Genomic DNA, 25,200 nt, shown 5'->3' with positions numbered 1-25,200 from the left:
ATTAATATCCTAAATTTACTCATAAGGAAACAGACTCAGAGACAATAAATGAGGTGTCCATGATCACACAGAAAGTGATGAATCCTGGTCAATTTTAAGAGTCACTTCTTGCTCTTACATTCTCAAATTCTTTGGATTCAGTGATGGCTTTGCTATGTTGAACTTATCAAATCAGTGCAAAAATAGGAATCTATAAAAATTTGAGCACCCCTAATTTTTAAGTTTCTTTGGATTAAAAAGGAAGCATTGAAATAAACTCAGGAACAACCGCTTACAAATTTTCCCAAACCACACAAAATGCAGAAATATCAGTGTTTGAAAACATGAGCCCACAAAGCAATTAGTGAACAATTTAACGCAGACTATATCTTTTTAAAAAAAATCATGGACAATTTTAATGAATTTGTTGTAAGCTGTGCTTTAGAACTTAAATATTTTGATGGTTATAACTGCAGCACCGGGGTACTTTGTGCTATCAACATTGACTCAATTTTAAGGGGATGTTTTGGCATATCATACAGAATCAACAAACTTTCGCATTCCCTTTGTACCCCAGTACCCAGAACAGACTGTTACAGACAAAAGTGTTGGTTTTACAACCTATAATTAGGGGTACTATTCCAGGCTTGCATCAGAGGTACAAAGACTAATAACGTAGCCACAATAAAAAGAAAAAATACCAGTGAATTCTCTAAGGAAGCTTCTTAACAAACACAGAGTCACGCAGAAAAATTACAGTGCTCCAAAATACTTTGCTATTATTTTCATTGCAGTGTGGTAATTACACAGATTACGTATATAATTAGTACTAACATGGTATAGTGAATAGTGAATTTGCTGGGCTTGAAGTCAGGAAGACCTGAATTCAAATCCTGTTTTTGACTTAACTACATGATCATGGGTAAATTACTTAATATTTAGGTGACTCAAGCAACTGCCTAGAACTAACATTATTAAAACCTAGGTAGGTAGTGATTTGTGTTGGTGGAGCAAGTTCCCAGAAGTCCCCTATGCTACCGCATCCTATGTAATTAATATGCTTGTACTTATGATAGTAATAAGCAGATAAAATACAACCTCTATAAGACGTAAGAATGTAACACTATTTAAATAACATGCAAATTGAAGAACATTGTTTCCTCTTTTAGAAATATAAAGTTATTTGTCATAATGACTAATGATGGAAAAGAATTTACTTGAACCAGTTATCTAATTTGCTACTATAACAGATGACATTTACATTGTCCTTTCTAGTTACAAAGCACTTTGCATACACCTTCTCACTTGAGCCTCACAATTGTCTTATGAGTTAGATGTTAAGGTTTGAGTGTGCCCAGTAAACAGATGAGAAAAATGAAGTTCAGAAAAGTATGCAACCAATGAATTTTAGAGGGTGGCCTTGGAATCCATCTAGCACAACTTCTCTGAAAATTATGAGTTTCTTCAACAACTTCCTTGACAAGTAGCCATTCAGCCACAAGCCACAGTCTGAAGTTTCACTGGTAGGAAACACTAATCCTGGAAGTCAAGTCAATAAACATTTATTAAGTAACAACTACTTGCTAGCAGGGACAGCTGGATGGCATAGTGAATAAATCGCTGGGCCTGAAGTCGGAAACATCTTAGTTGAAATCTGGCCTCTGCTCTACAATCCTGGTCAAGTCACTTAACCCTGTTTGCCTCAGTTTCCTCATGTGAAAAATGAGCTAGAGATGGCAAACTATTCCAGCATCTTTGCCGAGAAAACCCCAAATGGTGTCACAAAGAGTCAGACATGACTGAAATGATTAAATAACAAATTTTTTAGCAACTGTGCTAAGTACTGAGGATAGTAACAAAAGTCTCGCTCCTCCTCTTCCCTTCCCCTGCCAAAAAATAACCCCACAACAACAATATAAAACAAAATAAAACCAGTACTTGCTCTCAATAAGCTCAGAGCAAAATGGGGGTGATGAAATCCATTCCATTTTCATTGGGGGTGGGGGGGAAGTTGTAACTACTAGAAAGCTTTTCCTTGATGAGATCTTTGTCTTTACATCATTATCACAGGATCATAGCTCTGGAGCTGGAGAGGACCAGACAGGCCACCTAACGCCATCTTAAAGATGAGGTCATTGAGGCTCAGCAAGGTTGTGCTTGCCTGAGGTCATAGTGAGTGTCAGAGATGAGATTTGAACCTAGGGTCTCTGGTTCCAGAACCAATGCTCTTTCCACTATCAGACTATTCTACCCTTCAAGGCCAGATAACTTTGTCTGACCCCATTTCTGCCTGATAGCTTTTCAATTCTATGAAGCCTAGTTTTGTGTTTCTCCCAAATCTCTTCCCTGAATGGCAGTCCAGCTTCTTAATTTCCCTTCCAAAATATGAGTTCCTGGACACTAGACCACATATGGTCTAACCAAGGTTTGACCAAAATTATTACCTTAGTCATTTAGGACACTATATTTGTTCATTCAATCTGAGATAGAATCAGTTAACTTCAAGTTAAACTTTTGCTCAACTAGAACTAGAGTCATATTTTTTAATGACATGGTCTCTAGGCATATCTCCTTCATCTGTACTTGTACATTTCATGTCTTGAATCAAAGCTCAGAACATGAAACTATTAGATGGCCTTGTGGGTAGAATGCTTGACATGAAACAGGGACATGGAGTGAGTTTGAATCCTGCCTCAGAAACTGATTAGTTGTGTGAGCCTGGGCAGCAAATTGATTGTCAATATTTTGTCAAAAGAATTCCCTGCATCTTTTGATATACAGGGTGTTCCTAAAGTCTGGACACACAGGCAAAAATACATATTTTCAAGAAATGAAATGAATGAAATTTTCAACAATATTTTATTTAATTGGAATATTAACAAATAACATCTTCAATATGATTTCCATCATTTGTGATGCAAAGGTTGATGCACTTTGCAAGATTCACATGAACTTGATGCAATAACTCCACATTGCTGTCAATTTTAGCACATTCACACTTTATGCGTTCAATCAAGTGTGTTGCATCTGTATTTTTCACTGAGTACACCTTCTCCTTTAGCATACCCCAGAAAAAGAAGTCGCTGAACAACACAGAGTCTTCTGTGAAACAGTTAATGAGATGTTAATGAGAAGTCCTATGTGTCCAGACTTTAGGGATGCCATGTATATATTGATTTTATTTTGATATACATATTGATCATATCTTAACCCTCCATTTAGGCCTATATGCTTTATTAATTTCCACTAGTCATTATTTATATTGGATCATGGTCTATAAGGGTTCATTTATTTATTGCTGCATTTACTAATTTCTTTTTGACCTTATAGATCATCCATTTTGGAAAAGTGCCATGTGGTGCTGAAAATTATTCATCATTTTGAATGTTCCCAGTCAACCATTGCTATAAAATATAATTTTTCCCAATATTTTTTCAGAGCTATAAATCCTTTCTTGTTTATATGTCTTATAGGTCACATTATAAAGGAGAAATGTTAAAGTCAACTGTACTTTTCTTCAACCCAGGTCTTTTTACATTTCTTCTAACTTTTCTTTTAATTAATTAGACACTGCCATACATTTACTATGGACATTATCTGTTCATTCATTGTGCCATTAAGCATGATACAGCTTATCTTTGTCTTTTTTGACAGTATCAATTATCATTTTGTCTAATGTAAAATCATGATTGCAACCGCTGCTCTTCTGGATTTCCCTGAAGCATAATATATTTGATTCTTGTCCCACATTTTTATTTAGCATGTGCCTTTATATTTTAAATGTTTTTCTTTAAAAATTTGTTTTGGTCTTTTCTTATTCATTCTTTTATTCTGACAAAAAGCTGATAAGGATAGCTGATGACAGAGTCAGGATCCAAAAGGACCTTAACAAACTGGAGTATTGGACTGATTCTAATAAAATTATATCCAACAAGATTAAATATAAAGACCTCTACTTGAGCGTAAAAAATTAACTGCATGTGATGAGGGAGGCATGGATAAATATCAGTTGTCTTGAAAAATGTATGGGTTTGTTATTGGAGTTGTAAGCTCAGTATGTAAGCCATTTTATGTGATAGCCAAAATAGCAACAAACAAAAAAAACCCCATGCAACTGGGGGCTGAATTAAGAGAGGTATAGCTTATAGGAACGGATATGTGATAGTAACACTGTTATCTACTTTCATCAGACTTCATTAATATTGTGTCCAGTTGCAGGTACCACAGTTCAAAAGGAATATTGATAAATGGGAGAACATTCAGAAGAAAGCATCCAAGAAGGTGAAGAGTTTTGAATCTATGTTATATGAGGACCAATTGTAAGACCTGGGCATTTTTGACCTGGAGATGACTCAGGAGGGCATAGTAGCTGTTTTAAAATATTTGAAGGGATGTCACATAAAAGAGGAACTAGAATTGTTCTATTTGGCTCCAGAAGACAGAATTAGGAGCAATGGGTAAAAGTTACAAAGAGGAAAATTTAGATTCCATGTCAAGAAAGAAACCAAACAACTTCCTAGCAATGCTGCCTGGAGAGGTGGTGGGTTCACCTTCCTTGAAGATTTTTAAAGAGAGGCTCAATTAACCACTTGCTCAGTAAATGTTATAGTGAGGATTCATTTCTTGTAGGAGTTAGACCAGATAGCAACTGACGTCCCTTCAAACTCTGTGATTCTTTTTGCTACTTTAGGGATGCAATCAGTCCATTTACATCAAAGCTTACAATGGTTAAGTACGAGTTTTCATTGATCAAATCAATTGTGTTACAGTGTATGTATATTTTTTAAAAAGTAAATTAGCCATAAGTCCCTGTGTTTTGTTTCTCTCATAGCAGATTTGTTTCAAAAGCCCTCTCAGATATATAGATGTAATCGATATATTAAAAGGCATTGCAACTGTGCTTTTAGCAGAGATAACCTTGATATTGTTTTTCTGGGCTTTTTACCATGTACTCGTCTACATGGAATAATTGAAGAGACTTAGAATTTGAAACCTTGGGAACCCCAAAACCTAGAGCTATTTGGTAGTTATTGAGCAAATGATCACTACCCACCATATAGTCTAACCTTCAGAGATCAAAATTTGGGAAATATATCAGAAGTATGTAGATCATAAGATAGAGTGAGATATTTGACTTAGGGCACCAAGCCCTGAAGCAAGTCCAAAGAAAAGACTAAGTCCAAGGTAATTAGATACTTGAGATATGGCTGAGAATCTTTTGCTAAGAAGATGAAACTTCATTTGGTGAGATTTCAGGAATAATGGAGGGTAATTTCTGACTCGAGATTGAGCTGTTCAGTGACATGGTACAATACATATTCAGTCATTCATCATGATTGACCAAGCTATTGCAGTTCCACAGGTCCCTTGCTGACTTATCAGCATGTAGAGTAAAGAGTCTATGGTATATAGATAAAATGAAGTGATGCAAGTGTCGTGGGTTTTTTCAGTATTCTCCAACCACATTGTCCCTTGTTATTTGCATAGAAAAGAGATACATGATAGAAAAAATTAAAAGCTGTTTCTTCATTGAAAAGTCACTCAATTCTTTTTCTGTTTAAGGAAGTAGAGTTCTTTGGACACTTGCCTAACCAGGTTGTTATGATAAAAAAAACTATCAAGTAAAATGAGTTTCTGGCCATAAAATTAACCGAGGCACTCAGAGAAAACAGCAGAGGAAATAGTCAAGGAAACAGTCAAAGAATAGCTGTGGTAGTAGCCTGGGTGTCTGTTATCTTCCAGGAAAAGCCCCTTTGAAGGCATCGTTGCCATTGATTGAGAGCCAAGAAAGGTGACCTGTAGCTATCCCCTGAAGATGGAGGACAGAGTAGCAGGAGCTCATTAAGATAGCATCTCAGCTTAAGACAATACCTGAGGTCCAGTAGGAGACTGAAAGACTTACACTGCCTGATTAATGGGTATTGAACAGGTTATTAGGTGTCCTTGAAGATGCAGAGTAGCCGAAAAACATGTGGAACAAAGACCACTAGGAAATATCTGAAATTCACTGTTTAACTATTGAGAGGCAATTCCTAAATAAGAAGGATGCCCATTGAAGAGCAGCATGGCATCATCAGAGCAAATCAGCAGCTCTGCAGTATTAGGGATGTGAGTTGGCTCTGCATCCATCGGCCTTGGCCACATGTGTTTGCCACAAGTAATCCCTGTCCATACCTATTCTTCCTACTGACTGAAAGTGAGCCTAAGACTTAGGCAGAGGATATTGGTTTGTTACTTTATTAATTTGCTTTCTCAAGACACACTTTCTGTGGACTATGTTTTTTTGCTAATAAAACTGAACACATCTGTAAGGACTCATGAACTCTAGTGTGGACAATGTTCTTAATTTTAAAAACTAGGGTAGCATTCTGGGGACCCACAGTGGCAGCCCCTCCTCCCACACAGTATAGAACAAGGGAATTGAATCTAGACAATCTCCAGCTTCTCTCAATCCAATTCCATGTTGCTATGATCATATTAACTTCTTTCCCACCTCATTACTTCCATCTTCTAATATATTTTCTGATCTTTCATGAGTTTCACTCATAAATGCTCTTTTTTATTTAAAAAAATTATTTATTTAATTTATTTAGTATATTTAGTCTTCAGCATTGATTTTCACAAGAGTTTGAATTACAAATTTTCTCCCCAAAAAATATGGAACGCTTTACGAATTTGTGTGTCATCCTTGCACAGGGGCCATGCTAATCTTCTCTGTATCATTCCAATTTTAGTATATGTGCTGTTGAAGCAAGCACCATAAATGCTCTCTTGGGGCAGCTAGGTGGCATAGTGAATAGAACACCAGCCCTGGAGTCAGGAGGACCTGAGTTCACATCCGGCCTTGCACACTTGACATGTACTAGCTGTGTGACCTTGGGCAAGTCACTTAACCCCAATTGCCTGGCCCTCCTCCCTCCCAAAAACAAACCAAAAAAACAAACAAACAAAATAAATGCTCTTATCTCTCAATGATCTTCTGAAAAGATAATCTTTAATCAAATGGTTTTTATTTTTTAAAAAGTCAATACTCTACAATAGACACTTTTCTAAGTGCAGGGATAAAAAGACAAAAGTGAAATAAGGCTAGGTCTCAAATAATCCAAACAAGGAATTACACAAAGTGGTGGCATTATTTGAATTAGCACTGCATATTTGTAGTGGGTTAGAACCAATTACCACATCTTACGTAATTATAATTGCAAATAGTACAAACTCAAATATACAAAATCACTTCACAAAATTCATTCTTTGCACTAGATGGGACCTTGCTGTAGTTTTTCCTGGCAAATAGCTTATATTCCAAAATCTTTAACAAAACTTTACCCTTTCAGTATAGTCATTTAAAATTATTTTAAATTCCTATAAATTGTACCACATAATTAAAAGTTTGTTATGGAATATATATATATGCATATATATATTATAATATAATTATTCACAGTAGAGTTTCTTATGAACCTAATGGTATAGTAAAAAGAGTGTAAGATTTGGGGTCAAAAGACCTTATCTCCAATCCTAGCTTGGTTACTTCCTGCCTATGTGACCTTGGACAAGTCATTTAACCACATCAGGCTTTAATGTCCTCATCTATCAAATAAGACAGTTATGTTAGATGAATTTCAAAGTCCATTCTACCTCTAAATCTATAATACTGTGAACTTAATTAATGAGAAAATTATTTTAGTTATCAACAAATATGTTCCAATTGTGTTTGATATTGAATGTGACAGCTTATACTGTTCGCGGATTCAAAACAATGTTCACAGCCTTCTTCCTTCTTCATATTTTCTTTTTGTAAATACTCCCTATAAGCCAGTACTTGAGGGAATTATTTGTTTCCTCACCTTTTTTTTCTTTAAAACTTAAAGAATTATACTTTTAAATGTAACAAAATTATTTTTTAAGAGATAAGTGCAAAAGGGTAGGTTAGACTCAGATTGTGAGTGACATGAAATACCAGACTAGGAATTTCTCATTTTATTCTAGAAGCACCAGGAAGCCTCCCAGATCTTTGGATTTGTCCACTAGCACCTTTCTTTTCTTCAAAGAAACCTTCCCATAGCTTCTTGGTATCTTGTGGTTATACAGAATAAATGTTAAGAAAACACACCTTGATATTCCTTGTTGAATCTTCTTCTTATAATGACAGCTATTATTTTAACACTAGAACAGTAATATCTTGAATTTATTTCACATCTGTTTTCCATATACCTGAAAGCATTTTACCGAATTAATTCACACTGCATTCCTGATAATAGTGCTATACAAATGCATGAGCTTTGTGCTACAATGCCCAAATGATAGAGCATCTTTGGTCCTAAGTTTATTCTGCTTATCACTCTTTTCCCATCCAGAAATAGTAGAAAGCATTACTGAAAGAACAGAAAAATCCCCTCCTCTCAGAATATGACAACACATTGAACTGTCCCCCTTTCTTGCTGGGGAGACTGGTATCTCACCATCACCATTACCACTACTACCACCACCACCACCACCACTACTACTACTACTACTACTACTACTACTACTACTACTACTACTACTACTACTACTACTATTGCCACCACCACCACCACCAAAAACAATGACTGCTATCATTACCTCCATGGCTTCCTCCTCCTGCTCCTCCTCCTCCTTCTCCCCTCTTCCTCTTCTTTATTATTATTACCAGAGCAACTCCCAGTTATATAGCACTTTAGCATTTGAAAAATGTGTTTAAATTTATCATCTCATTTGATGCACACAACTCTACAAGGTAAGTGCTGTTTTTTTTTTAATCCTATGTAGCAAACTAAAGACCATAGCAGTAAATTGACTTATGCAAAGTCACCCAGGCAGTACCTATCCGAGATAGCACTTAACTTCAGGTCTTTCAGTGCTCAAATTCAGCACTACATCCACTTTGCACACTGCCTCTCAATGGTAAATAATTGTTTGAATATGCCATTACTGTTCAATCAATCAACAGTCATTTCCTAAGTACTTACTATGTGGCAGATGCTTCTCTAAGTGCTAAGCCTAACAAAGACAAAAGTGAAATGTCAAGGAGTTAATATTCAGTAGAACAATGCTAGTGAGGTCAAGAATGTTTTTAATCTTTGTGTTTCAAATACCTACTATAGCAGTCCCTTCTATGCAGTGAGTACCTCCCTAGCCCTCATAAGGGAGCCTAAATGAGAATAGAGATCTATAGAAAATGTACTCCTGGAAAATCTCATAGCTCTACAAATGTGGTAGGGTAGGAGAGAGGAAGTTGTATCACATTCATGTATAATGGACTATGAGGTATACAAGACATTAGGATTCTCATTTTCAGAGATGGTAAAGTGATACTGTGAATTGAGAGGAATGTACAAAAACCAATACATCACTGGAAAATACTGATATAACAGCTTTAGCTGTTTCAATATTTTTGCACATTTCAATGAAAAAACACAAAAGTTTGGAGTCAGAGGACATTGGTTTGAAGCTTAGACTTGCAAGTAACTAGTTGTATGACTGGACAAGTCTCTTCACCTCTCTTGATTGGCTTCAATTTCTTTATCTCTAAAATGGAGAGTGGTAGATTAGATGATCTTCAAGTTCCCCTTTCCCTCTAAATATGTTATCCCATTAACCCCATAGGCTAGACCAACATCCACTATAATTCTTTCAAAAAACTCATTCCACCCAGCTTCTCTAAAGTAGGAACACAGGTGTTGGAGCTAGGAAGGACCTTAGTGGTTATATAGTCTAATCCTCCAATTTTACTAGGTAGGAAACTGAGGGTCAGAGAAGAAAGGGGACCTGGCCACAGATGTGGGAAGGAATAGAATATTGATTTTAATCCAGGTCCTCTGACTTCATATTAAGCATTCCTTTCATTATACCACACTTACATGGAAACAAAAAACCAATGAAATTTTCTGACCCTGTGACAAAATTTGTTAGCTATAATTTTTTCCTTCTTGTTCTTTCTGCCCACATCTTTTGCTCACAGTAGGACCTTACAAGAACAAGGTAGGGAAAAAAAGGAAAATATTGGCAGAAAGTGCCAGATTTGTTCCATTCTAGTTGTGCATTTCTTCCCAAACTCTCCCACAGTCATGTCAGAAATGGAAACATAATAGTTCTAGTCTGTTTTCTCAAACAATGTCACCAAAGGGAGAAGTAATACCCAAAGAAAGGAAGTGCTTTGTACTTGGCATCCTCATCTATGTTACAATAAACTGGTTTGATTTTAAAAAAAACCATTTCAATTTAATAATAAAATAAAAAACTAGAAAAGAATATAGTTTAGCCCCCCATTTTACAGACAAGAAAACTTGACATGTATATGTATAAATAGATATATGTATATGTGTATATTTACCCAAAAAGTAATGAGTAAATGAAAATGAAATAGATTGAGCAAAAATTCACTTGTAAATGCCTATCAATGAACAGTTTTAATTATTATAGTGCAACAAATTGTGTGTGTATACATGTAAAATTTTATATCTCTATATGCATGTATACACATAGATATATGTATATATGTATAGATATACACACATATATACATATACATATATGTATATATAAGTACCCCCCCCAAAAAAACACTAAAGAAATATGTCTTACTATAGGAGTTTCTTACAAGGGAAAAGAATAATGGATTTGGAATCAAGAAATCAGGGTTTTAGTTCTATCCATGCCCTTTCCCCAGTTGTCATGCCCTGTCGATTGTACCTTCATAGTTTATGTTGCATATTTCCCCTTCTCTCCTCTGATGTGGCCACCACCTTGGTGCAGGCCCTAATCCCCTCGTATCTGAACTATTGCAATAGCTTGCTGGTGGGCTGCCTATCACAAGATGCTTCTCCACTCCAGCCCATCCTTCACTCAGCTGTTAAATTGATCTTACTTAAACTCTGACTGTGCTCCAGAGGCTCCCTCTCTCCTCCAGGATCAAACAGAATATCCTCTGTCTAACGTTCAAAGCTTTTTACAATCTGGTACCCTCCTACATTTCCAGTCTTCTATCCCTTACTCACCCTACACAGACTCTGAAATCCAGCAAAAAGTCTCTTCGATGTCTCTCACAGGACACTTCATCTCATGACCGCATGTGTTTTCACTGGCTGTTCTTCCATTCTTGAAATTTTCTCCCTCCTCATCTCCACTTCCCAGTTTCCCCAGGTTCCTTCAAGTTCTAGCTAAAATTATACCTTCTCCAAGAAGCTTTTCCTGATCTCTTCTTAATGCTAGTGCCTTACCTCTGTTGATTCCACCTATACTTTATTTGTACGGAGTTGTTTGCATGTTTTCTCCCCACATTAGACTAAGCTCCTTGAGATCAGGAGCTGCCTTTTGACTTCTTTGTATTCCTAATGCTTAGCACAATGCCTAACCAATCACCAAGCATTCATTAAACACTCATCATGTGCCATTAAAAAAATGAGAATAAAAATAATGAGAATAAGAATTTCCACCAAACAGTTCTGTGAAAAAAATCCAGACAACTGATTTCAAATTGTTAAGATCATAGAGATGGGAGGGACCTCTAAGGCCATCTAGTCTAAATGTTTTATATAATATATATGAGAAACCTGAGGCACAAGAAGGCTGAAGGTCTGCCCAAGGTCATGTAGGTAGCAAGATTAAAACCTAGTTTCTCCAGGCTCTCAGCTCATAGCATTTCAACTCTACTATGCTTTCATCATCTTGAATACTAGTCTAAGTACAACACGTTATACCTCTAAAGTGATTATAATAAAGCAAATGTCCATAATGAATTTTCCCTTTAACATCAAAAGCATCATATTACTGATGGCCACAAGGAAAGAGCATTCATGTAGCTGGTTTTCTCTCTGGGGATTCAGAGTTTTTGCCCTAGACAATGAATGATTTACTTATTTAACAATCGCTACTGGATATCATCCTCCCTCCTCCATTTTTTTTACAAAACAGGTGTTGCTTGCTCCATATAAAGCCCCCACCCTTATGATAAGCCCCCACTTTTTTATCCCTCAAAGAAGGGAACACCTGAAGAAAATATTGATGCCAAGGCTCCCTCTAGAGCCCAAAAGTTGTCATTGCAGAAGATTTTTTCATCAACTTCATTTGAAAACATTCATGCAAGTTGACACGAGTATTTATTAAGCACCTACTATGTGCTGAGCACTGAGGTAGGCGCCAGAGGAGATACAAAGCTTAGGTAAGGATATGTTCCCTGTTCTCATGGCACTTACGATGTAATGGGAGAGGAGGTCACCTGGGAGAGCAGGTCACCAACAAAGTTGAATATAATCCACAACATTGTAAGATTCATTATAGGACATAGAGCTGCAAGGGACCTTAAAGATCATCTAAGCCAATGGTTCTCAAGCTTTTGGATATCAAGACCCTTTATACCCTTAAAAATTGCTGAGGACCCCAAAGAGATTTTGTTTGTGTGGGCTATATCCAGTGGTGGGATTCCAATAAATTAACCGGTTCACGGAACTAAACCTAAAATTAGGTACCGGTTCTACCGAACAGGTGCAAACTGGCTGAATCCCACCACTGGTTATATCTACCTATGTTTACTGTATTCGAAATTAAAATATCTTAGTACTATTAGGAAGAGAGTTTTGACCTTGTGGATCTCTTGAGAGGGTATTGGGAACTTCCAGAGTTCTCTGGACCATACTTTGACCTGCCGATCTAGATCAACACTCTCATTTCGGGGATGAGGAAACTGACACACAATGAGGCTAAATGATTTGCCCCGAGCCACACAGCTAATAAATTGCAGAACTGGGCAGTGATGTGCGGGTAAAGATATGACAACCAGCTGGGGTGGGGGCGGGAAGGTTTTCTGACTCATAATGGTTAAAGCTAGCTCCAGCGCACCTCTGACATAGGTCTCCTAATGTTAAATCCAATATTCTTACGAGATGAGTACATAAGCAGGAGAGTGTTGGAGCCAGCTTGAGCGAGCTAGCAGAGCCAAATGTGAGCATATAAGAGTTCTTTCCACCATAACCTCACCCCCTCCCCAAAAGCTGCTTTGTGAAGTATGAGAAAAAGGCAGTTACCAATCAAGAATATCAAGGAAGGCTCCTTGGAGTAAGTGGCTTGAGATTTGGGCTTTAAAGGATGTGGAGAGAGAAAGAGAGAGAAAGAGAGAGAGAGAGAGAGAGAGAGAGAGAGAGAACTGATGGAGTATTTATTAAGCACTCATAATGCTGCTAGGCACAACACCAAGCACTAAGGATACAAATACAAGCAAGCAATTTAGGCCTTACCCTCAAGGAGCTTACATTCTAATGGGAGAAAGACCATAAATAAAGGAAAGGTAGTGAATAAAAACTACACCACCACCACCCCCAGGCAAAGGAATTTAAATTTTATTCATCAGGCTACAGGGAATCTCTAACGGTTTTTGATCAAAGACTTACAGGACTAATTATGTGCACAAGGAAAATTATCCTGGCATCATCATGGGACAGCTTGGAGAAAGCAAGTAAGTAAAGGAAGACTTGTTAGGAAGAGCCTGTCCTAGTGTTTTATCTGTGAGAAATGAGAGGAGGTGATGACTAGGAGAATTAAATGAGGTGAAACTCACAGGAATTAGTGATAGTTTCATAGGTATGAGAGGGAAATGGGGGAAGGAAGTCAAGTCCATAAGTGCCTAGGCCAGGCAATTTGTTCAGCATTAAGCACTGTCCAAAACAGTACCAGGGGTTCAAATCTGGGGAATGAGGGAATGACTATACCATTGAATGTGGTGATTTCGGGGTGGAGGCATAGGATTAAGGAGAAACCTTAGGAGCTCAGCTTTGGACAAGTTGAGTGTAAAGTATTGTTCAGTAGAACATTTGGATGGAATTATTCCTACAAAGGGGGAAAGCTCTTTACACAGATCAAGGCTAGGAATATAGAAATGGGAGTCATCAGCAACAAGATAGAAGTGGAAGTTGTAAGAGTGAAAGTAGTTACCAAGAAAGAGAGTATATTTCTCTCCTTTCTATCCTTGTCTTTCTCTGCCTGTTTCTCTCCTCTTGCTTCCTTTAAGACTCAGCTCACATATCACCTTCTGCCCTTCAAGTTAGCCTTTCTAGATTAGTTTTCACCCCCACCCCCACCCCCACCCCATCCCCACCCTCCATACACTATTGGTGCCTTTCCTCTAAGATTAACTTCCACTTATGTTGTATACATCTTGTACGTACATAGTTGTTTACAAGGTTGCCTCGTCCATTAGAATATGAATTCCTTGTGTGCCTTTCTTGTTCCAGGGCCTCATATTAGAAAGTGTTGAATAAATGCTTATTGACTGTTAACTAACATTATGCTTCTTGCAGCCTCTCCAGGTAAAGTCTAGGCATGCAAACTTCAGGGCAGGTGCTAAGCAATTATCTAAATCCAATCCTTAAAAAACAAACAATCTTTGTTTCATTTCCTTGCATATTGTGCAAATGAATTATCAGTATAATTGCCTCTATATTCCACAAGTGAATTCCGCAAGTGAAGATACAGCCTGAGGGCAATGCTAAAAGGCTGTTTTCTTTTTCTCGCTTTTTAATTGAGCAATTAACTTAAGTGTGAGGGGGGAGGTGCTTATTTCTGTCCTGAATCTCCCTAGCTCAGAGAATGGAAACTTTTTTTGGTCCTATACTTCTTGACTTTCAAAAAGCCTTCCTATGCCCCCTATTCAACATGAAAGGAAACAAATTTTAGAGTTAATGGTGATGAGGGTACAGTCTCTGGGAACCCCCTTGAACTTTCCTTGAATCTGCCTACTAGATCTGGCCTTTGACTAAGGCCATAAGCCTTGTATTTTCTAGGCCCAAATCTCTACCTAGCCTAGCACTCTATTGTCCAGCTGCTTCCCACCCTCAATCCCATCAAAATCCCATTCTCTTGTTTCCTGGAGTCTTGACCTCAAGTCACAGCAGTCCCATCAAGATCCTCCTTAGACTCCTCCTCAAGACCCTCCCTAAACCCCTCCTCTAGTCACTCCAGACTACTTGACCACGCCTCAATTTCTCCCACAATCTTTCTGTATATAAGCTCCATCTTACCCTCCATGAAGGCCCTCGTCTGGCAAGCATCACAAATAGTAAGATTACTTACAATTACTTACAAATAGTAAGATTTATGACAACCCAATATGGTGAATCTTTAATAAACTTTGTCTTTTTCCTTGGCTGAGAAGGCTTGAGTCGAATTCATTCAGCAGGACCCAGTGTGTTGGTGTTTTGGGGTCTCGAGCACCCCTAAAAACCTATGGTTCCCTACGTCACCATTTTTCTTTAACCTCATCAATGGGAAATAGAAATATAAGAAATAATGTAAAGAGATTATTTTTAAAACATTCATTAAACACTTGTATGTTCCTGGTACTATGCTAAATACAGATATAAAGAAAAGTAAAAAATGAATTTCAATAAGACAATATAATTGTTAAACAAATATTCCCCTAATACTATTGATAAGCTTCTAAAATCCCTTTTGGTAGCCACGTCCTTTATGAAGAACCCTGGCCAAGCTAATCTTCCAAAAGCATATTTAGTATATTATTTTTCTCCAATTACGTGTAAAAACAATTTTAACATTCTTTTTTTAAAATGTTGAGTTCCACATTCTCACCCCTTTGCCTCCCCCCCACCCTTTCAGAAGGTAAGCAGTTTGATATAGGTTATACATGTGAAATAAAACAAAACACAGGCAAAAAAAAAAATGCAGACACCACCCTCCCCCCCCCCCCAAAAAAAAACAAAGAAAGTTTAAAAAGTATGCTTCGATCTGCATTCAGACTGCATCAATTCTCTCCCTAGGGAAGGATACCATTTTTCATCATGAGTCCTCAAGAACTGTCTTGGATTATTGTATTTTTGAGAATAGCTAAGTCATTCACAGTTGATCATCTTACAATATTGCAGCTACTATGTACAATGTTCTCCTGGTTCTGTTCATTTCACTTTGCATCAGCTTATATCTTTCAGGTTTTTTCCAAGAGCATCCTGTTCACCATTCCTTGTAGTGCTGTCCATTACAATCATATACCACAACTTTTTCAGCCACTGTCCAATTGATGACATTCCCTCAATTTCCAATTCTTCATCACTACTAAAAGAACTGCTACACATATTTTTGTACATATAATTCCTTTTTCTTTTTGTTTTATATTTCTTTGGAATACCAAACTAGTAGTGGTATTGCTTGGTCAAAGGATATGCACAGTTTGGTTGCCCTTTGGGCATAGTTCCAAATTGTTTTACAGAATGGTTAAATCAGTTCACAACTCCACTAACAATGCATTAATGTCTCAATTTTCCCACATCCCTTCAAAAATTTATCATTTTATTTTTCTGTCATATTAGCCAATCTGATAGGTATGGGGTGGTACTTCAGAATTATTTTAATTTGCATTTCTCTAATCAATAGCGATTTAGAACATTTTTTTTCACATGGCTGTAGATAGGTTTGATTACTTTATCTGAAATCTACCTGTTCATGTAGTTTAACCATTTATCAATTGGGGAATGGTTTATATTTTTACATATTTGACTCAGTTCTCTATATATTTGAGAAATGAGACCTTTATCAGAAAAACTTGTGGTAAAATTTTTTTCATAGTCATGATTACTATTTCCCGCTATCCTATTTTCCCTGTTTATTCTACTACTCTTTCTTCTTTCACCTTGTCCATCCTCAAAAGCAATTTTCTTCTGACTACTACTTCCCCCAAGCCAACCTCCTTTCTATCAGGCACTACTACCCCCATTATGTCCCCTTTCCACCCTACTTTCCTGTGGGTAAGATAGATTTCTATACCCAGCATTGTGTATGTTATTCCCTCTTTGAGCCAATTCTGATGAGAATAAGGTTCAAGCACCTCCCATCTCCCTTTTCTTCCCCTCCACTGTAAAATCTCTTTTATTCTCTTTTATATGAGATAATTTACCCCATTCTACCTCTCCCTTTCTCCTTCTCCCAGTGAATTCCTCTTTCTCACTCCTTTTATTTATTTTTTTAGGCATCATCCCATCATATTTAACTCATATCCGTGCCCTCTGTCCATGTACACTCCTTTGAAGTGCCCTAATACTGAGAAATTTACAAGTATTATCTTCCCATGTATGGAATGCAAACAGTTTAACCCTATTGAGTCCCTTATGGTTTCTCTTTCCTGTTTACCTTTTCATGCTTCTCTTGAATCTTGTATTTGAAAGTGAAATTTTCCATTCAGCTTTGGTCTTTTCATTAGGTGTGCTTGAAAGTCCTCTATTTCATGGAGTATCCATTTTTCCCCTGAAGGATCATATTCACTTTTGCTGGGTAGATGATTCTTGGTTGTAATTCTAGCTGCTTCACCCCATGGAATATCATACTCCAAGACCTCCATTCCTTTTAATATGGGAGTTCCTAAATATTGTGTTATCCAGATTGTAGCTCCACAATATTTGAATTGTTTCTTTCTGGTTGCTTGAATTTTTTCTCCTTCACTTGAGAGCTCTGGAATTTGGCTGTAATACTCCTGGGAGTTTGCATTTGGGGATCTCTTCCAGGAGATCATTGGTGGATTCTTTAAATTTCTATTTTACCCTCCAGTTCTAGAATATCAGGCCAATTTTCCTTGATAATTTCTTAAAAGATGATGTCTTAGGCTCTTTCATGCTTTTCAAGTAGTCTGATAATTCTGAAATTAACTCTCTTTGATCTGTTTTCTAGGTCAATTGTTTTTCCATTGAGATATTTCACATTTTCTTCTATTTTTTTTCATTCTTTTGATTTTATTTTATTGCTTCTTGATGTCTCGTGGAGTCAATAGCTTCTACTTGCCCAGGAATTTTCTTCATTGAGCTTCTGCACCTCCTTTTCTATTTGACCAATTCTGCTTTTTAATGCATTGTTCTCTTCAGTGGATTATTGTGCCTCTTTTACCATTTGACCTATTCTGTTTTTTAAGGCATTATTTTCTTCAATTTTTTTGTGCCTCCTCTACCAAGCTGTAGACTCTTTTTTCATGATTTTCTTGCATCACTCTCATTTTTTCTCCCAATTTTTCCTCTATTGCTTTTATTTGATTTCTAAAATCCTTTTTGAGCTCTTCCATGGCCTGAGACCAATTCATATTTTTCTTTGAGACTCTAGATGTAGCAGTTTTGACTTTGTTGTTTTCTTCTGAGTTTGTGTTTTGATCTTTCCTGTCCCCATAGTAACTTTCTGTGGTTGGGATCTTGGTTGCTGTTGTTGTTTGCTCATTTTTCCAGCCTATTTCTTGACTTTATATTAAAGTTGGGCTCTGCTTCTAGTATGAAGGGAGCATTGTCTCAAGCTTTAGGTTTTTTTGTATAGTTGTCTTCATAGCTAGTTCTGGGGGTCTATAAGTTTTCAGTTCTTCAAAGGTGGTATAATCTAAAGAGAAGTATGTTTAATACTCTCCTGGCCTGCATTCTGGTCTGTGAATGACCATAAGCACTCTTTTCTGCCCTGGAACTGTGAGCAGGTTTCCCATTCCCCTGTAGCCACAAACTCTGGTACGCTGGTGCTCTTCCTCTTCCTGGAACTGTGAGCTGGATCCAAGTATGGGCAATGCAACAGAGTCCTGTGTGCATTGTCAGCAAAGAGACCCCTGTAATCACCTTCTGACCAGTTGTCCAACCCATTTACCATCTGTGGGCTGAGAGCTCTGGAAGCAGCCCTGCCACTGCCAATTCAGTTGCCTCCAGGGCCTTCTACTAGTTTGCTGGGGTACTTCCTGGGCTGGTGTGGTCTGCATTGTACTCTTACTTTGTGATAGACATTTCCTGACAATGTTCTAAGTTGTCTTGAGGTAGAAAATTGTTTCACCCCATCCTCTTGGGGCTTCTTCTGCTCCAGAATTTATTTTGAGGCATTATTTAGGTTATTTGGAGGAGAATTTGCAAGAGCTCAGGTGAGTTCCTGCCTTTCTTCACCATCTTGGCTTCCTTTTCCCACAAGTAAATCTCTTTGAAACAAAATCCGTGGAATGAACTTGGATTGACAGAAGAGCACACTTGCTAATCCTTCCTCTTTACTCTTAGAAAAATCAGTCATTTGGCAAGACAAAGTATACAAGGCCAAAGAGATTGAAAAGAACATCCTGAGCTAAGCACAGATAATAGACATATGGGGCTGTTCTGGAAAGAAGAAAGAGTGGGAGGGTATATGGAGTAAGGGACAAAAGAGGGAAAAAGAGAAAGGAAGAGATCTGGCTTTAGAAAAAGGAACCCCTGAAAGAAGTCCTCCTATTTGAATAGTTGGGAGTTGGGGAGCTCATCAGGACAGAAAAAAGTACTTCCTTTATTCTTATACTCCCTCATTCAGGCCTCTACGTGTTGACCTCACTGTGCCCAGATCATCCTACATTCTGGAAAACCCTCCAACAAGCTCTTCTACTTACTCTCCAGACTTTGTAGGAAGGCAGGATGGTACACTGACTCTTCCCATCTACATGACCTTGGATAAGTTACTTTTTTCTCCATAAACTGAAGATTGCTCACCTGCAAAATGGAGAGGCTGGACTAAAAGTTCTGCCAGCAATAGATCTATGATCCCATGATGATATATCTATATCTATGCATAGATATAGATATATAGATATATAATATGCACATAGTTATTATATATGTTTATATAAATTTATGTTATAAATGTATATATATAAATTTATTTTATACTTATATATTATAGATGTATATTATTGTATCATCATAGTATTGTAGGATCATACATAGTATTGTATGATCATTGTATGATCATGGAGCATAGCCTGGGGTGTATACACACACACACACACACACACACACACACACACACACACACATATATATATATATATATGTATATGTAAGAATGTATAGTTTCATGATTTTCCTGGGGCAGGGGAGAATGAAATCAGTTAATAGAGGTTTTCTCAAACTCTCACAGAAAAAAAATAATTAAAGGGTAATCCATTGAATGCTTTTCTGGAGCTCTCTGATCAAGGCTTTAAACAGTTTTAAAAGATCAATTTATGGTTGTTGTTACGAAAGAAATATTTTCTCTTTGAGCTCGTGTGGTAGGTAACTGCTGCCAATTTTGTTTTTACCACAATGAAGAAGTTACAGAGATAAAAACCTAGGCTTTATTTAAGTATAGGTTCAGGCCTCAGAGAAAAACTGAATTATAAGGATTCTAATAAAATATCTTATAGCAAAATTATATCAGATTGACAAAGAAATGATTCATTTACATATTATAATCTTATACATTCCTCTTGGTCCATAAAAGTTAAAGAGAAGATAGATCCATAATCCTATACTTACTCCAATGTCATAAAAGTTGAACAAACTTAGTGAAACAGATTCACGATATCATACATCCCCTAAGGAAACAAACCTCATTAAATGAACACTATAGATAAAGTAAGTCAGGTTACAGATTAAGCTACATGTAGAAGACTCACAAATAGATTAAAGAGGAGGATTTGTATGTCATCAAGGAGTCAGGAACAGTTGAGATTCTTCTTCTAGTATACTATCTAAAAATATTCAAGGCTCTTAAATAAATTTTCATATCCCATAGGACAAGTTTTGGTCAGATGAGGTAATTATTAACTAAAATTTGCAGAAGAAGTAGCTCTGGGTCCCAAATAGTAAAAGGAAATTGAAAAAATGCTCATAACAGTATATAAACATGGCAGAATATCCCATAAGAAATGACAAAGGGGGTGATTTCAAAGAAATGTGGAAAGGTCCTTATAAAACGATTCAGAGTAAAGTGAGCAGAACCAGGAGAGCACTGTATAATATAATGGCATTGACAAAAGTGAAAAATTATTAAAGACTTATGAGCTCTAATCAAATTATAATCAATCACCATTCTAGAGTACCAATGACAAAGAGTACTATGCCCCCCACCCCCTACATAGAGATGATGAACTAAACATGTATTAGACACATTTTTGACATAGTCAATATTTGTTTAAAAGATTTTTTCTTTTTCTCATTTTTTGAGGGGTGGGAGTTAGAGGGCGAGAAAAATTGCTTGTTAATTGAAGGGAAAAATGAAACAAAACATTGATCAAAGATTCATATATGCCAACCTAGCTAATAGTACTAATTCTTTCGATTAAGATACCCCAATTTGTCAACTAGTATTAAGGGAGGCAGCCTTATTGGCTAGACTACAGGCCCTTGGTTCAAATTCTGCCTTAGATACTTCCTATCTGCAGAAGTGTGGAAAAGCCCCTTAACCTATCTAAACTTCATTTTCCTCATCTTTAAAATGAATATAATAATAGTACCTGCCTCATAGGGCCATCATAAGCATCAAATGAGATAACATAAGCATTTTGCAAGCCCTAAAGCAATATATAACTGTAACCTACTCATCTTAGGTACATTGGCAATAGGTAGAAGGATTTTACATCCAGAGGGACATAACTAGATGAATTGATAGATATCTGTTTCATCTCCAATTCACTTGATTCCATGAAATATTTTTATTTCTTTCCAATTCATTCATTAATATGAAGTTATGTTTGTATATAGAATAGGATTTCCCCCAAACCTCTGGCCCAAAAACCAATAAGCAGAAGTGCAAAGCCATATGGAGAAAGGGATGGAAGCTACAGTAAGGAAGACTTCAATTCAAATTCCACCTCAGACACTATATGATTCTGGGCAAGTCATTTTTTTTTTTGGAGGAGGAATGCAAGGCAATTGGGGTTAAGTGACTTGCCCAAGGTCACACAGCTAGCAAGTGTCAAATGTCTGAGACTGGATTTGAACTCAGGTCCTTCTGACTCCAGGGCCAGGTGCAGTGTATTCACTGCACCACCTAGCTGCCTGTAACAGCAACCACACTGGCATACCCAGGATGGCTGCTAGTACAGGTTCTTAGATCTGCTTTACTAAGGAAAGCAACTTAAAAAAGGTCAATTATCTTCTTTCATTACATAGAAAAAATACAAAGGAAAATAAAGACCAACAGACAGGGTTCTACTGCCTGAATCAAAGCTTTACATCCACCACTGAATCGAGAGAGCCTTTACCTCTGAGCAGTCTGGGGTGGGTGGGGGAGGAGGGAGGGGAGAGGTCTGAACATACGGCCACTCAGAGAGAATCACAACATCTTTCTCATAAGCGAGCCCCCAAAGCAAAAGCTCACCTCTCAGAATATGTACTCTTTGGGCTCAGTGCCTAATTAGAAATTAACAAAAGGTGTGTAAGCCTTCCTACAAGCAAGCAAACTTCCCTTAATGGACTACACATGAGGCCTATTGATGGGCTGGGAAGATCTCATGCCTCATTAACCTTACACTAAGTCAGGTTGCAGATTAAGCTACATTTATAGGACTCATAAATAGACAGATTAAAGAGAAGCATTTATATGGGCAAGTCTCAGTGACCTTCAGGTCCCTCCCAACTCAAAACCTATGAACAAGTGTATATTGACAACAATTTTCTTACTGACCCCCAAAACTTATAAAATCAAACATTTTTAGTTCTTAAAACTTAAAAGCAACAATGCAAAAAGTGATCCTTGGAATAAAAAAGTGAATTGACCCCTAAATCAATGTAGTTATTGTAAATAGACCTTGATTGTCCACTCATCTCTTTGGTTAAAGGTGATTATCTTTGAGATTATTTGAGCCCCAGTAGGGGCCAAAACCTAAACTAACCAGCCAAGAGAAGCACCCTGGCCTAACAGACATGCTTGGCATGCTCTGGAATAACTGACATACTTTGCTTTGCTCTCTGAATAAAGCAAGCTCTCTTCTTGGATTTTGCTGACTGGGAACATACTTTTGCCAAGGACCAGGCCCACCAGACATTCCCCCTTATTTTATCGCTTATGATTCTCCTTTGTTACTCACTGTCTTGAGTAATGGCATCCCTCTTTCCTGTTGTTAATGAGCACTGTTATGTTTATGAGAGAAGAAACATAGACACAATGGAATTATAGTTTCAATGGATACTTTGGCGCCTCTCTTATCTTCTTGTATTTATGAATCTATCCTATTAAGAAATTCCTTCCTCATATTATGCTTAACATATAGAGACTATAACTTTGACTGACACAGGCATCCTGAGTTGGGAAGGGAGGAGGGATTGCTCTAAGTGTATAAAGGTCTCCTTTAGCTAGTTTTCCTTGAGCTCAGAATTGTTTTCTGTCTCTCATGCATGCATGTTTTCCTCTAGCTCAAAGGGAATAAACACACACACACACACACACACATACACACACATACACACATAGTTTATTCCCTTTGAGCTAGCAGAAAACATGCATGCATGGGAGTATGTATGTATGTATATGTATCTATGTATGTACATATGTATCACCTAATAATTTGTTTGCCTTCTGTATTACCCAGGCAATAATCACAATATAGATGATAATTGTCAATATGCCTATGTGGTTCTGAATTGCAAAATATACGATACTCTCCACATAGAAGGTAGAAGAAGTAAACCATTTATTCAGACACCAGAGGACCAGATCCCAAAACCAATAAGCCCAATCCATCACAACAGTAAAGAATTCAGTACATAATATCACAGGAGAGAACCACTCCATCCCATAACCTTCCCATACCCTACTGGGGCCTTGCCACCAATGATCACTCACAGCCCAGCACACGTCTGCTCTTTCCCTCAGCTCTAACTGCTCTCTCTACATTTCCTGTGACACACTTTCCTTTTCCTCTCAGCAAGCTCCTTCCACCACATGTGACTTAGGTTTCCTGTGACATAAGCAGATCACATGCCCTAGTAATGGGTGGGAAAGATCTTCAAATCTAAATTGTCATTACACCTTCTTTAAGCAAACTCTGGTTAACAAAGGTAATAGAACCAAGTACCTCAGTGAGAGGGATCAATTATGACACGCACATATGGCCCTGCTTGCAACCAGTCTACAACTAACAGTAAAAATGGTCTCGTTTCATTTAATGTCCCAAAGTGATTGTAATTATAGTCCTGTGACCATGAGCACTTAACATCTCTGGTCTTTGGTTTCTTTGTCTAGAAAATGAGGAGCTTTGACCAGATGACCTCTAAGGTCCCTTCCCATTCTTACTCTAGAATCCAACGTATTCAATGTATTCTTCTGAGCAATACAAATACATCTTCTGAGAGATATAAATAACTGGGAAAAGTACAAGAGATATTATACAGTTTGAAAGCAAACATAAGTGGGAATTAAATGCCTCAAATTTGTCTATTTCTGACAATAAAAGTGAAGTAAAACTTGATTATCAACCTTAAAACGTGAAAATTGTAAGGTTATTCAGAAGCATAAAGGCAATGATTTAAAAATAGTGTTTATTCTTTGGATCAGAGAATCTTTGTGTTTATTCTTTGGATCACAGACATCTTATTGTGTCATTTGTAGAGGTAATTTACTGAATAAAAGCATAAGGTCAGTAAAGTTCCCTCAACAAATCATTCAAAATTATAAAGTAAATATTTTTTTAAATTAAAAGTATTGAAATGACAAAGGTATTCCTAATGGTTTATTCATGGAGGATACACTTACATTTAATCATTTTTATAATTTCTTTTGGAAACTATTTTGATAGTAATAAAATCACAACAAAGAAATTGGTTAGTACCTGGTCTTGCTCTTCCTCTTGCAATCATATCTTTAAGTCCAAGAACAGAAAGTCCAAGAACAATAACCACAAGACAAGTGATTTTCTATTTCTATCATTTTATTATGCACATCCTATATAACATCTATGTATTTATATTTAAATATAAGTTAAATATGGATTTGTTATAATGTGAATGAAACAAGTTTTGATCAAAACTTGTTCCACAGATTATTGAAGAGGGAAATACATATGTGAATAAATATGTGTGTATACTTGCAGAATATTTGATTTTAGAAGTTTTAAGGTCTGGAATATACACCACAGATGGGTGTACACACATCCATGAACATGAGTGATAGCACTGTATAGTGATGTGAATAGAAAGCACACTTAGAAAGTCTGGCACATAGTAGTTGTTCAATAAATGTTTACTGAATTGAAAAAAGTAAGATCTTATTTCAAGCCCTACCTTTGAAATACTGGTTGTATGATCTATCTATGTTGGGAAAGTCACTTAACTCACCAATAACAGAGACACATCTCTAAGACCACCTGTTCCTGAGAAGGTAATGCTTCGCACTGGTTCCTCAACAGATTGGAAGCATTCCCCTTTTACTCCTCTGCCCTCCCTCCCAGATCCCTACACCAAGGAAATCACA

The 25,200-nt window shown here is 37.1% G+C and overlaps 1 non-coding gene across 1 annotated transcript; it reads right to left on the bottom strand.

Annotated features, from left to right (window-relative positions):
• Positions 1-6,630: 6,630 nt before the first annotated feature.
• Positions 6,631-6,737, bottom strand: LOC118832407. Its single transcript, XR_005009172.1, has one exon. It is a non-coding gene; the product is annotated as a U6 spliceosomal RNA (small nuclear RNA).
• Between the last annotated feature and the right edge of the window lie 18,463 nt (positions 6,738-25,200).

This window comes from Trichosurus vulpecula, chromosome 9 (assembly GCF_011100635.1).
Source record: "Trichosurus vulpecula isolate mTriVul1 chromosome 9, mTriVul1.pri, whole genome shotgun sequence".
NCBI classification, from domain to species: domain Eukaryota; kingdom Metazoa; phylum Chordata; class Mammalia; order Diprotodontia; family Phalangeridae; genus Trichosurus; species Trichosurus vulpecula.
The sequence above is the reverse complement of the archived record's forward strand: the minus strand, read 5'-3'. Positions and strand labels throughout refer to the sequence as shown.